Source organism: Haemaphysalis longicornis, unplaced genomic scaffold (assembly GCF_048455015.1).
Source record: "Haemaphysalis longicornis isolate Haplotype H1 unplaced genomic scaffold, Haemaphysalis longicornis Haplotype H1 scaffold_3, whole genome shotgun sequence".
Classification (NCBI taxonomy): Eukaryota; Metazoa; Arthropoda; class Arachnida; order Ixodida; family Ixodidae; genus Haemaphysalis; species Haemaphysalis longicornis.
In genome coordinates this window covers 178,346,681-178,359,620 of record NW_027526335.1, presented here as the reverse complement: position 1 = coordinate 178,359,620, position 12,940 = coordinate 178,346,681, and positions in this window count along the sequence as shown.

Here is a 12,940-nt window from a genome sequence, read left to right as displayed (position 1 = left end):
ACTTGATGGTCGAAAAACTCTAGAAGCTGCTGGAGGTCTTGTTCAGGTTTTGCCGTCTCGTTCTGTTGGCCAACTACGGCTTGAGTCGAGCTGGATTTCGTTGAACTAGACGTCAGTGACTTGAAGAGTTCGTGGTACTTCAAGACCATGTCGGGCGGTAGCGTTCTAAAGAGAACCTTCCGTAGCATTAAGCAGTAATTAGCAGGACTGGTGCCAAGGGCCTTCAGACTTCGTACATGCACCTGTATCTGATCGTAGAGACGTCGAAGTTGATGTTTTGTTGCTAGACGACGAAACCGGTTTTAGGTCCAGAAGGCTTCTGAGATGATCTTGGACGGTGATTCTTTCGTCTCCGAAGCGCTTCTTCAGGATATAAAGTGCGTCCTTATAGCACTCCTCGCTGGCCTGAAGCCCAGAGATGGCTGACGCGGCTGCTCCAGTCACGACGGTGTTAAATAGTTGAATTTGTCAGCAGTGCTTAGTTCACTGTTGTGCACAGCCGATGAAAACTGCACCCAGAAACGCTGTCAGTTCTTCCGGTTTCCGTGAAACTTGATTAAGTCAAGCTGAGGCAGCTTAGACTTGCTCGTCACCGGACTCGGGTAGCTCATCGGTCGTGTGGGTAGTCTGGATACAAGGGCGTTCTGCAGCTCAAACGCAGGGTCCCTGTCGTGTTCACGACCTTATCGCCGTATTTCCCAGCATCCGACGTCTCATTATCCAGCAGACCTTCTGGCGTCTCGTCAAAAATCCGGTCGTCGAGCTTCTTTATCTGCTGGTGGAGCGCTTCGATTCGTTCAAGCAGAACGCTCACCTCGGACGCGGAAAGTCCAGGTTGCCCTCGCAACGCTGCTTCCACTTCGATAATTACGCCGTCCAGCTCAGAGCGGAGGCTATGGCGACGTCGGAGTAGTCGTTCTATGGCGGTCAGCTGGCGGCCGGGGATTCTGGGGCCACGGTCGCCGGCTCCGCGTCGGTTCAAAGGGCTTACGCGGCGCCGGGCGTCGGTGAGGTAGGCCTTGTCGCGAAATCCCGGGTTTCGGCACCATGTAATGGACCTCGAGGTCCTCCGGCTGCCAAGCCGTAGAGAGAGAGCTAAGAGCACACGTCTGATGAGAATGAGGGCTTTAATCAAACAGGGTCGCGTGGAGCGCAAGCGCGTGCCACCGCTCGGTCCGTGCTGGTGAAGATAATGATGATCAGCGCCTTCTGCTATGTAGGAAGACGAAGAAGTTCCTACAGTATCCAAACCTAAAATACCCGATGAAGAAAATTCTTAATTACCTCATAAATACCTCGTAAAAAATATGTGGTTATATCGTCTGGTCCCACTGCTATATCTTTACTCAAGGAAGGTGTAATATATCGAATTTCCTCTTCTGTAATGCTGTCGTTTGTATCCTCAATAGATTCTGCTGTGCTAGTAATATTATCCGTCTCCTCTGACTGCTTCATTATTTCATGAAATGACTTACGAGTTCTTCAACAGTTTCTTCGACTGATTGCGTCCATTCATCATTCTTCTTAAGCATGCTAGACAGTGCCACTTTTTTGTAAAATCTGCTTTCTGGGTATTTTATAGCGCAATGTGAAATAATGTGACGTTATGTTGGCGCAAATTGCATCCCAAGTTTTCCGTTTTTTCTCTTTGAAATGCTGATCATACTCAGTATGAGCTTCATAACATTTCATTTTATACTCCACTCTGTGGATACTATCTGATCTTTAATTTCGCCTCCTTAGAGCCTTTACCCGTTTACGCTCCACCTGAAGTTGATCTTTCCACCAAAGATTTGGCTCTTTATCCTTTGTGACATATTTCGAGTATTTGATAACTAGACCTTGAAAAATTGCATAACTTATCAAGTAAACATTTTACATCGCCTGCTGGGTTCATCTATTTCCTTAAACCAAGGGTCATCCTTTAGATCGCGTATTGTCTTCAATTTCCCCCTTTTGTTAATATTCGTTCGTTCTGTTTTTCTGTTGTAAAAATAGTTATCATGATGTACTTGTGATCGCTATTGTTGTGCCGTGTTATAACCTCCAATCTGTATATTTCTGTCGTTACTTCTATAAACGAAAGGCCAATCCAACTCTTCCCGTTTACCGTTTGAAATGTAGGTGTGGAAAACGTCCAAGGACGCAAGGCAGGAGGCGGTCGTCTAGGAAAAGCCAATACATTTACACTATTTACAGAGAACCTGATGCAACGCAGTCATCTCGTCGCCTCGCCTGGTCGTCTTCGTCTACATCGCCTTTGCGTCTGTTGAGCTAGGTGTCTGCGTCATTCTTGTCGTCATCAAAAGTTGCAACATTCTAACGTTCGAGTATGCGAGTAAAACAAATAGATGAAGGCCCTGTCCGAGCCCTTGCGAATGTGTTTGGCCCATTCAGGTCCAGGCGGCGTCCATGTTAGTCCTTTTTTCTGATCTTCGGTCTTCTTTTTCTTCTAGACTTTGCCTTCTTACTTTCATCCTGTGCTTGCTCATGATGATCACATCAGGTGATGTGTCCCGGTAATATCTTTCTGTATAGTTCAGATTGGGCACTGGCTGAAGATGCAGTTTCATTGACGTCTTGCATTTACGCCGGAGGGAACCTTGAACGTGTGTGTGTATCTTGTGCATTGCGAACTCGAGCGGTACCACGCAGTCCAGGCTACTTTGATTTGCGAAAACGTTTCGTGGCCTGGGTCGTCATGCTTGCGGCAGCATTTTTATTTGACGTCCTTCCTGAAGAGCGGGATGTGCGGACTTTTCCGGCGTCCCTCAAGCGAAGTGCACGTGACCGCTCGTCATGTTGTCCGCGATTTTACGGATATCCCGTTCACTTCTGCCGCTGCCACAGCTCTGACACTAGGGTAAGCTTGTCTTGTAGTGACCGCTTGATATTGTCCGAGGCAGGTTTTCTTACTTTCCCGCGCAGTTCATCGTTTTCTCTCTTGCACAATTCGTTTTGGATACCGTTTCCAGGAGATCTCATGGCCACACACGGACGTGGAGAAAAGGTTTCAAGCACTTCCGTCGTGAGTACTTCGGCGGTGACACCTTCTGAAGCCAGATCGTCATCCATGTTGTTTTCTTCCAAAGGTCGTGTAGCCTACATGGATTGCGGTGGTTCTTGTTGGGTTTACTTCCCTGCTGGTGTGGCGTTCCCAGTATCATGGCGTCTTCCGTTACGATCGAGGGAGGCACAATCATCTCGCGTATCCCAAGGGCCGTCTGAGCCGAGTAGTTGTCATAGAGGTGTATGGTGTCGTTTGGCGTGGTGATGCAGGCATGCTTGAACCTTCCTGAAGTCGATGACCTATAACTAGAATGCACATCGATGTCATTCTAGTAGTTTGTTCGCGAAATCTTATTCCTATTAGGGCGATTATCCTGTGAGCTTCTTCCACCGACCGTAGAGCGTCGTCGTGTAGGCCGTCCATTCTGGTTCCGCATGCCACGGCAACCAGCTTCTCGCTGATTCCAGCAAGTCGGTCGGCGCTGTGCTGGAGCCCGGCGGACGAAACAGCGGCCTCGACGTCCTTGGTTTGCTCGAGAGTTGGTGTTATGTCGGTGATGAGCTTCCAGTTGAAGTCGAGAAGGCTTCTCTGAGCAATCTGCAGCCGGTTCATCTGCCTCGACACCTCCTCCTCGCTTCGGGGTGAGCAATGCGGTCCAAGAGTATATTTCCGCTCCATGGCTCACCTCGTCGTGTCGCTAGACGTCCCAGGTTTCGGCACCATGTGGAAGGCATGGCAGGCATGGCCAGGGAGGCATGGCAGAAGGCCGTCGTCTAAAAAAAAGCCAATAGATTTACACTATTTACAGAGAACCGGGTGCAACGCAGCCATCTCGTCGCCTCGCCTGGTCGTCTTCGTCTTCATCGCCTATGCGTCTGCTAAGCTCGGTGTCTCCGTCGTTCTTGTTGTCATCAAAAGTTCTAAGAGTAGGGATTGACCACGAATTATTAAGGATATTTAAGTTGTTGGTGTTGATAAAACTAATAAACCAACGCCCCTTCTATCTGCTATTGACCCTCCCCGTAACGGATTTTTTGCATTGAAGTCCCCTGTAATTAAAAGGTGTTTATCTTTGATAGTATGTAGTCGATCCTCGATTTCAACTATAATTGAATTACATCATTCTTCGGTGAGCAATATGCATTTATAACGATTATTTTATATCTCTTCAGTGTATGCTTTTAGATGCTTTTAGAGTATGCTTTTAGATTCGCTCTTAACTGAAATTGCAAAAGCTAGGATATTCTCTGAATGAACAAGAATTGCCGCGTTTGGGCTAAATGCGCTTGCCACTATACTTGTTTTAATTGGAAAGCCTATACCTTTTCCTTGTACATGATATGGCTCCTGAACCACCGATATATCTATCGTGTTCTCTCGTTGGAAAGTATTAAAAAATTCATTCGCCTGGAAATATCTCGCCAGGTTAATCTGTATACGCTTTAACCAACTCTGTCTGAGATACCATTGTCGCGGCCGGCGCAGTGACAACCAGCCACGACAGCGTTTGGGCTCGAACTGATTTTTATTCCTCCAGCGCGAGCGCACGTGAGCGCGCGCCTCGTGGTTCTGCCTTCGGCGTCGTCGTCGTCTCGGCGCGGCGGACCCGCGCCGCTACAGGGCTCCCCCCCGTAGAGCCGGAGGCCATTGTTAGAGCCCACGTGACAGTTTTGGACGGTTGATGGTGCAAAGTGCTGGGCATGGTTGTTGAGGCGGGGAAGGTCTGGCTGGGTCGGAAAGAGGCGAGGTATGCAGGCTTTACGCGGTCAGCGGCGACGACGTCTTGGCGGCCGTTGATGTCGAGGGTGAAAGTCTTCCGGTGCCGCTCGATGACGCGGTACGGGCCATCGAAAGCGGGAGTGAGGGGTCGACGGGCAGCGTCGTGGCGGACGAACACGTGAGTGCAGGAAGAAAGGTCCTGGCTCACGAAGACGGAGTGGTCGCTGCGTTGTCGAGGAAGGACAGGCCGGATTTGCTCGAAAAGGCGACGAAGGTCAGCCACGTAACCGGCGGGGTGCGAAGGACCATCGGCAGGCGGAGGTGTGAGGAGGTCGCCCGGGAGACGAAGAGGGCATCCATACACCAGCTCGGCAGATGTGCAATGCAGGTCTGCCTTAAAAGCCGAGCGTAGTCCGAGCAAGACCAGGGGAAGATGGTCGTCCCAGTCCCCGCACGGGGCACCTTGAGCATTCTTGGTGACGGTACTGGCGATACCGCGGACCCCGAGCCCCCAAACATACGCTGGATCCAACCGTGGCAATGTGTTTATAGGTGAAGGGTTAGAAACCATGAACGGTGGCCGTCGGAGCCCAGGTCAAGCTCCGGCGGATGGGCTCCCTGTCTGTTCACCAGGCAGGGAGCTCCGGGACCTCTTTGGCTACCAGGGTAAGGTCAAAGAAGAAAGTACCCCCGTCTCCCTGCTTCCCAATGTATCATATGGCATTTTCCAAACCCCCCCCCAAACGTGATCGGCCCCCGAAAAGGGGCCGCACCGAAGCTTCATTCCCACCCTTGCCAACAATTGCATCCCAAAAGCCAGATAACTATCCGCGCTTCTTGATTGTTGAATCTCTTGACAAGTCAAATCCCATCTCCTCCCAGTCAGTGTTCCTTATCACCAAATTCCTTGAAGGCATCCTTGGCAAGTCTTTCCAAGCCAAGAAACTGAGAACCGGCGAAGTTCTGGTCGAGGTGAACACTCAGCAGCAAGCCACAAGCCTGCTTACCCAGAATCGCATGGCAGATCTGGACATCAGAGTCACACCCCACCGTAGCCTCAATAGCTCTCAGGGTGTGATTTCTGAGCCAGATCTGATAAATGAGACGGAAGCCGATCTGCTCGAAGGTCTGAAAGGCGAGGGCGTGACGGCAGTGAGGCGCATCACCATGCGGCGAGATGATAAGCAAATCATGACAAAGCATATAATCTTGACATTTGACCGTTCCACACTCCCCGAATCCATCAAAGCAGGTTTCATTCACTGTTCTGTCCGGCCTTACATCCCGAACCCGCGGCGCTGTTTCAAGTGCCAACGGTTCGGGCATGGCACCACCTCCTGTCGCGGCAAAACAACGTGTGCAAAATGTTCATCCCAACATCATGATACAGATAACTGCCAGGCTCAACAATTAATGTGCAGCAACTGTCATGGACCTCATGCTGCGTACTCCCGCACGTGTGAAAGGTTCCAGATGGAAAAGAAAATAATAAATCTCAAAATCACTGAAAACATCACCTTCCCAGAGGCGCGCAAGAGGTTCGCCTCTTTTCCCCTGGGGAGGTACGCCGACGCAGCTCGCCGGGGGGCGAAGCGGCGTCTTGTTTCGGCGGGGACCCAGTACCGAGAGTCGGACTTGGTCCCGCCCCCGCCCCCCCCTGGGTTGCCTCTTGCAGCCCAACCCGCCTCCGCACCGCTCGCTGAGCCAGCAGCGGCTGTGGTGGCATCCACTTCCGGTGGGGATGCTGCTGCACCCACCGTTTCCTCCTCTCCACCGGCCCGAAGCACACGCAAGGGCCCGGACGAGATGGAGACGGAGGCAGTCGCAGCGACCCCCTCCCCCGCCTCACTGCCTGTGCCACCTGTGGTGCTCCCCACGCCTTCGGCACTGGCAGCGCAGGCAAAGAACACCCGAAAGGGTACCACGTCAAGGGGGCCCAGTCCGCTGGCCAGCCCCTTGCCATCAGATGACGACATGGACGTCGAGCCCTTCCGGCTTTCATCGCAGCGGAAGGAACGGGCTGCGACGTCCAGGTCAGTAGAGAAGGTCAGAAAACCCCTTCCAAGAGTGCAAGCCCCGAAAGACCCTACATAAATAATCACACTCCAGTAGCTGTAACACATCATAATGGGAAGAGAAAACATTGTTCAATGGAACTGCAGAGGCCTTCTGAATAATCTTGACGACGTGCATGAGATTCTGCATGCCAATCAGCCAAGTTTAATGTGTGTCCAGGAAACACATCTTAATTCCAAACACACAAATTTCTTGAATAGTTACCTGGTATACAGGAAAGACAGGGATGGCTGCACACACTCTTCTGGCGGTGTGGCCATAATTGCCCGCAAATCCTTAGCATGCCACCCTGTCACCTTGAACACTGTCCATGAGGCTGTAGCAATTCGAACAATAATATTTAATAGGTTGATAACGGTATGCTCCATATACATTCCTCCTGATGTCTCACTCTCGAGCTCTGACTTCGAGGCGCTGGTTGACCAACTGCCCGAACCATACATCCTTACAGGCGACCTTAATGCTCACAACTCTCTTTGGGGCTCTTCCAGAACGGATGCCCGAGGTCGCCTGATAGAGAAATTCCTTACATCTTCTGGAGCATGCCTTTTCAACAATAAACAGCCTACATACCATAACATAGGACATAACACATACTCATGTCTTGACTTGGCTATTGGTTCTGCAATTCTCTTTCCATGTCTCGAATGGGGCGTGGGCACAGACCCATATGGTAGTGACCATTTCCCCACTTCATTAACGCATATAGGTACAGGCCCGAGCAGTCCACCTTCCCATAAAAGGTTTAATGAAGCAAGAGCTAACTGGAATACATTTACAGAGACATCCAAACTACACCACACATCCATAGGACACCTACACGTCGAAGAAGCTACCCAACTGCTCACGGCGCACATCCTCGACGCCGCCGAAAGGTCCATTCCCCACACCTCTGGTGCCCCGCGCAACCAGCGGAGGCCGTGGTGGAATGAGAACTGTAGGCGGGCACGAGAGGCCCAGAACAAGGCGTGGGGTATCCTTCGTCGGTACCCCACGTCGAGTAACCTCCTCTTGTTCAAACGGGCCAAGGCGTTCGGAAAACGTGTGCGCCGTGAGGCAAAACGCGATAGTTGGCGTACATTCATAACATCAATTAACTCCTACACAGACACACGGAAAGTATGGACACGTATACGCAAGCTAAAAGGACAACAGACACACAGCCTGCCCCTGGTTAGCACAACAGGGGACACTCTGGAAGACCAGGCTGACACACTCGCACAACACTTCCAGCACGTGTCCAGTTCAGCACACTACACGAACACTTTCCTGAAACATAAAGCCTGTTGTGAAAAGAAGTCCCTACACGACCACAGCAAATCACAGACTTCTTACAACTCCCTGTTTTCACTACATGAGCTGAGGGCTGCTCTAAGCACGTGTAAACCCTCAGCTCCAGGCCCAGACAACATCACATACACAATGATACAACACCTGCACGCAGACACTCTTCTAACACTCTTACACCTCTATAACAAGATTTGGCTTTCGGGGCACATTCCAAACTCTTGGAAGGAGGCTATAGTTGTAGCTTTCCTGAAGGAGGGAAAGGACCCGTCGTCCCCCTCAAGTTACCGTCCTATTGCCTTGACGAGCTGCCTGTGCAAGCTCTTCGAGAAGATGATAAACCGCAGGCTCGTGTACTTCCTTGAGTACAACGGTCTTCTCGAGAGCTGCCAGGCAGGCTTCAGGGCGGGGCGATCCACGAATGATCAACTCGTAGCTCTTGAATCTTACATTAAGGATGCCTTCGTGCATAAACAGTATGTCGTGACTGTGTTTTTTGACCTCGAGAAGGCCTACGACACCGCTTGGCGCTACGGGATCCTCAGTGACCTGAAGTCTCTCGGTGTTTCGGGCCATATGCTCAACACTCTGGCTAGTTATCTGTCCCACAGAACGTTTCGCGTGAGAGTTGGTAGCGCACTGTCAAGGATTCATGTGCAAGAAAACGGCGTGCCCCAAGGTGGAGTTTTAAGCTGTACTCTTTTTATAATTAAAATGAACTCTCTTGGGAAGGCATTGCCACCTACCATTTCTTACTCTATATATGTAGACGACGTACAGATATCTTTTAAATCTTGTAATATGTCAATCTGTGAACGTCAGGTCCAGCTTGGTGTTAAAAAACTTGCCAGCTGGGCAGACAAGAATGGTTTTAAAATTAATCCTGGAAAGAGCTCTTGTGTTGTATTCTCCAGGAAGCGTGGGGTCCACCCGGACCCAGACATCACTCTTGCGAATGTGCCTATTCCTGTGAACAAGGAGCACAAGTTTTTAGGCATTTTATTCGATGAAAAACTTACATTCATCCCTCATATCAAACAGCTCAAATGTAAATGCCTAAAATCAATGAACATTCTTAAGGTTCTCTCACATCAATCTTATGGGGCCGACAAACAACTCCTGCTGCGCCTGTACACGGCGTTGGTGGGGTCTCGGCTCGACTACGGCAGCGTCGTGTATGGGTCGGCGACAAAGACCGCACTGAGAATGCTCGACCCAGTGCTGCATCTTGGCCTTCGCCTCTCATGCGGCGCTTTCCGCACTAGCCCTGTCGAAAGCCTTTATGTTGAGTGCGACAAGTGGTGTCTAGGGCATCAGCGGGAGTATGTTGATCTGCTATATGCATCTAAGATTGTATCCCTTACCAACCATCCTTTTAATCCTATCATGAACAATACATCAAACTTGCAACTCTTTTTAAACAGGCCATCTATTCCCTTGCCGTTCTCTCTCAGAGTTAGGGAGGAGGCTTGTGCTTCTGCACTCAATGTCCCCCTTTCAGACACGCACAAGACACCCATTCATAATTTTATCGCACCATGGCATCTTCGTCCTGTAACATGCGACCTGTCATTCATTCGTGTAGAAAAAAATAGGGTACCCAGGAATGCAATTCTGCAGCACTTCCTGTTCCTGCAGGACAAGTACAGGTGCGCAGAATTCTATAGCGACGCGTCCAAAACTAATTCTACTGTCTCTTGTGCAGCGCACGGACCAAATTTTAGAGTTATCAAAACAATGAATTTTCACAGCAGTATTTACACGGCAGAAGCGTATGGCATTTTACTCGTGTCAAATCACATCCTCGAACATAAGATCCCAAAGTCCATCGTCTACACAGATTCTCTAAGCGTTGTGCAGGCATTGTCATCAGGAAGGTCGTCAAAAAACTATGTAATCAATGTTCTTTTAAAGGTCATAATGACTGCATATGCTTCAGATTTAGAAATAACCATATGCTGGGTACCAGGTCACTGTGGGATCCCTGGCAATGAGACCGCTGATCAAATGGCTAGTGGTGCTGCTCTCATGACCACAGTTGACATAACAACAGTACCTTACACCGACCTAAAGACACACATCAGACGACAGCTTCGTAACACATGGCAACTACATTGGAGTCAACAGACAGACAACAAACTACACGTAATAAAACCACAACTGGGACGCTACATAACTGACTCACACAACAGATACACTGAAGTTGCCCTGGCTAGGCTGCGGATAGGCCACACACATGCGACGCACTCCCACCTGCTCACTGGAACTTCGGGACCCACGTGTAGCAGGTGTGGAAAGGGCCTATCCGTAGTCCACATACTAATCACATGCAGAGCACTTGACACAACACGACACAAACATTTCCCTGAATTATACAGACGACACATTCCTTTGCACCCATCATATTTTTTAGCCGATGAACCAATGTTTCCTAGTCAACGTGTTTTTAAGTTTTTAGCTGAGGTAAACTTCCTGCAGCTCTTGTCATATCATGTGTAATCACCCTGGCCCTATACACCAGCCATCTCCATTGTCTTTTGTTTTGCATCACCTTTACTTTTAGTTACATGTTTTAGTACTTACGGTGTGATGAAAACTCAATAACTTCTTCTTTGGCGCTCTTTGCCCTCGTTGGCCTTGCGCCATAAAACACCAACCATCATCATCATCATCATGGTCGTCCCAGTGTTCCCTTGGCTGGTAGGTGGTGAGAGCTGCCTTGAGTTGGCGGTGTAAACGTTCCATCATCCCGTTGGCAGACGGATGGTAGGAGGTGGTGTATATGTGGCGTACTCCCAAGATGGCAGCGAGAGCGCTGAACAGGGCTGATTGGAATTGACGCCCGCGATCAGTGGGGACAACAGCAGGGCAGCCGAAACGGGACACCCAACCACCAACAAATGCTTTGGCGACTGTTTCCGTCGTAATATTAGGTATCGGGATTGCCTCTGACCAGCGCGTGAAGCGGTCGACGCAAGTCAACAAGTAGGTGGCGCATCGCGACGGTGGTAGGGGGCCGACCAGGTCAATGTGCACGCGCGCGAAACGGCTGTCCGGTCGATGGAATGACGAGGCAGGAGTGACAGTGTGCTTGGTTACTTTGACACGTTGGCACTGGAGGCAGGTGCGTGCCCACCGGCGGACATCTGCATTCATGGAGGGCCAGAACCACCGAGCTGTGACGAGGTGTTGAGTTGCTCGGATGCCGGGGTGACTCTTGCCGTGCAGGGTGTCGAAAACGGCTCGACGAAACGCCGGTGGAACATAAGGCCGAGAGACGCCGGCTGATGTCTCGCATGTGATTGTGCCTTCGGTAAACGGCAGCGGCACATCCGTGAAAGTCAGCGTGGAGGTGTCAGAGCGCGTTGCTGGAGCTCAGGGTCTTGTCGCCGTGCAGAAGCAAGCTCTTCCATGGAAATTAGTTGGGGTGTAGACGAAAGTGCTTCGACGCGAGACAGCGCGGCAGCAGCAGTGTTGCCCCGCACGGGGCACCTTGAGCAATCTTGGTGACGGTACTGGCGATACCGCGGACCCCGAGCCCCCAAACATAAGCTGGATCCAACCGTGGCGATGTGTTTATAGGTGGAGGGTTAGAAACCACGAACGGTGGCCGTCGGAGCCCAGGTCAAGCTCCGGCGGATGGGCTCCCTGTCTGTTCACCAGGCAGGGAGCTCCGGGACCTCTTTGACTACCAGGGTAAGGTCAAGGAAGAAAGTACCCCCGTCTCCCTGCTTTTTCCTATGCTATATGGATAAATCAAACCCCCCCCCCCCAGACGTGATCGGCCCCCTAAAAGGGGCCGCACCGAAGTATCTTTTCCTTCTTTGCCTTCTATCTCGCTCCCAAAGCAAGATAACTACCCTCGTTTTTTGATCATGGAATCTGTGGACAAATCGAAGCCGGTTTCTTCTCAATCGGTATTTCTTGTTTCTAAATACCTTGAAGGTATCATCGGCAAAACATTTGACGCCAAAAAACTCAGAACTGGTGAAGTGCTAGTTGAAGTTAAAACCAAGCAGCAATCCACAATCCTCCTGAAACAAACCCGCATGGCAGATCTGGAGATCAGGGTCACACCTCACCGCAGCCTCAACAGTTGTCAAGGTGTGATCTCTGAGGCAGATCTCCTAACCGAGACGGAGACTGATCTGCTCGAAGGCCTAAAAGAACAAGGCGTGACAGCAGTAAGGCGCATCGTCATCAGGAGAGAGAACAAAGAAATACCCACCAAACATCTGATTCTGACTTTCGACCGCTGCACACTGCCCGAGCATATCAACGCAGGTTTCATCCGTTGTTCTGTCCGGCCATACATCCCGAACCCGCGGCGCTGTTTCAAGTGCCAGAGGTTCGGGCATGGTACCAACTCCTGTCGTGGCAGAACAACATGTGCCAAATGTGGCCAGCAGGATCATCTATCTGACAACTGCACTGCAACCAACCTTACCTGCCCGAATTGCCAGGGTCCACATGCAGCATACTCTCGCGCCTGTGAAAAGTTTCAACAAGAGAAAAAAAATCATTAACATAAAGGTAACAGAAAACATCACCTTCCCCGAGGCGCGAAAGAGGTTCTCCTCTTTTCCCCTGGGGAGGTACGCCGACGCAGCTCGCCGGGGGGCGGAGCGGCGTCTGGTTTCGGCGGGGACCCAGTACCGCGAGTCGGACTTGGTCCCGCCCCCGCCCCCCCCTGGGTTGCCTCTGGCGGCCCAACCCGCCGCCGCACCGCCTGCTAAGTCAGCAGCGGCTGTGGTGGCATCCACGTCCGTTGGGGATGCCGCTGCACCCTCAGTTTCCTCCTCTCCACCGGCCCAAAGCACACGCAAGGGCACGGAGATGGAGACGGAG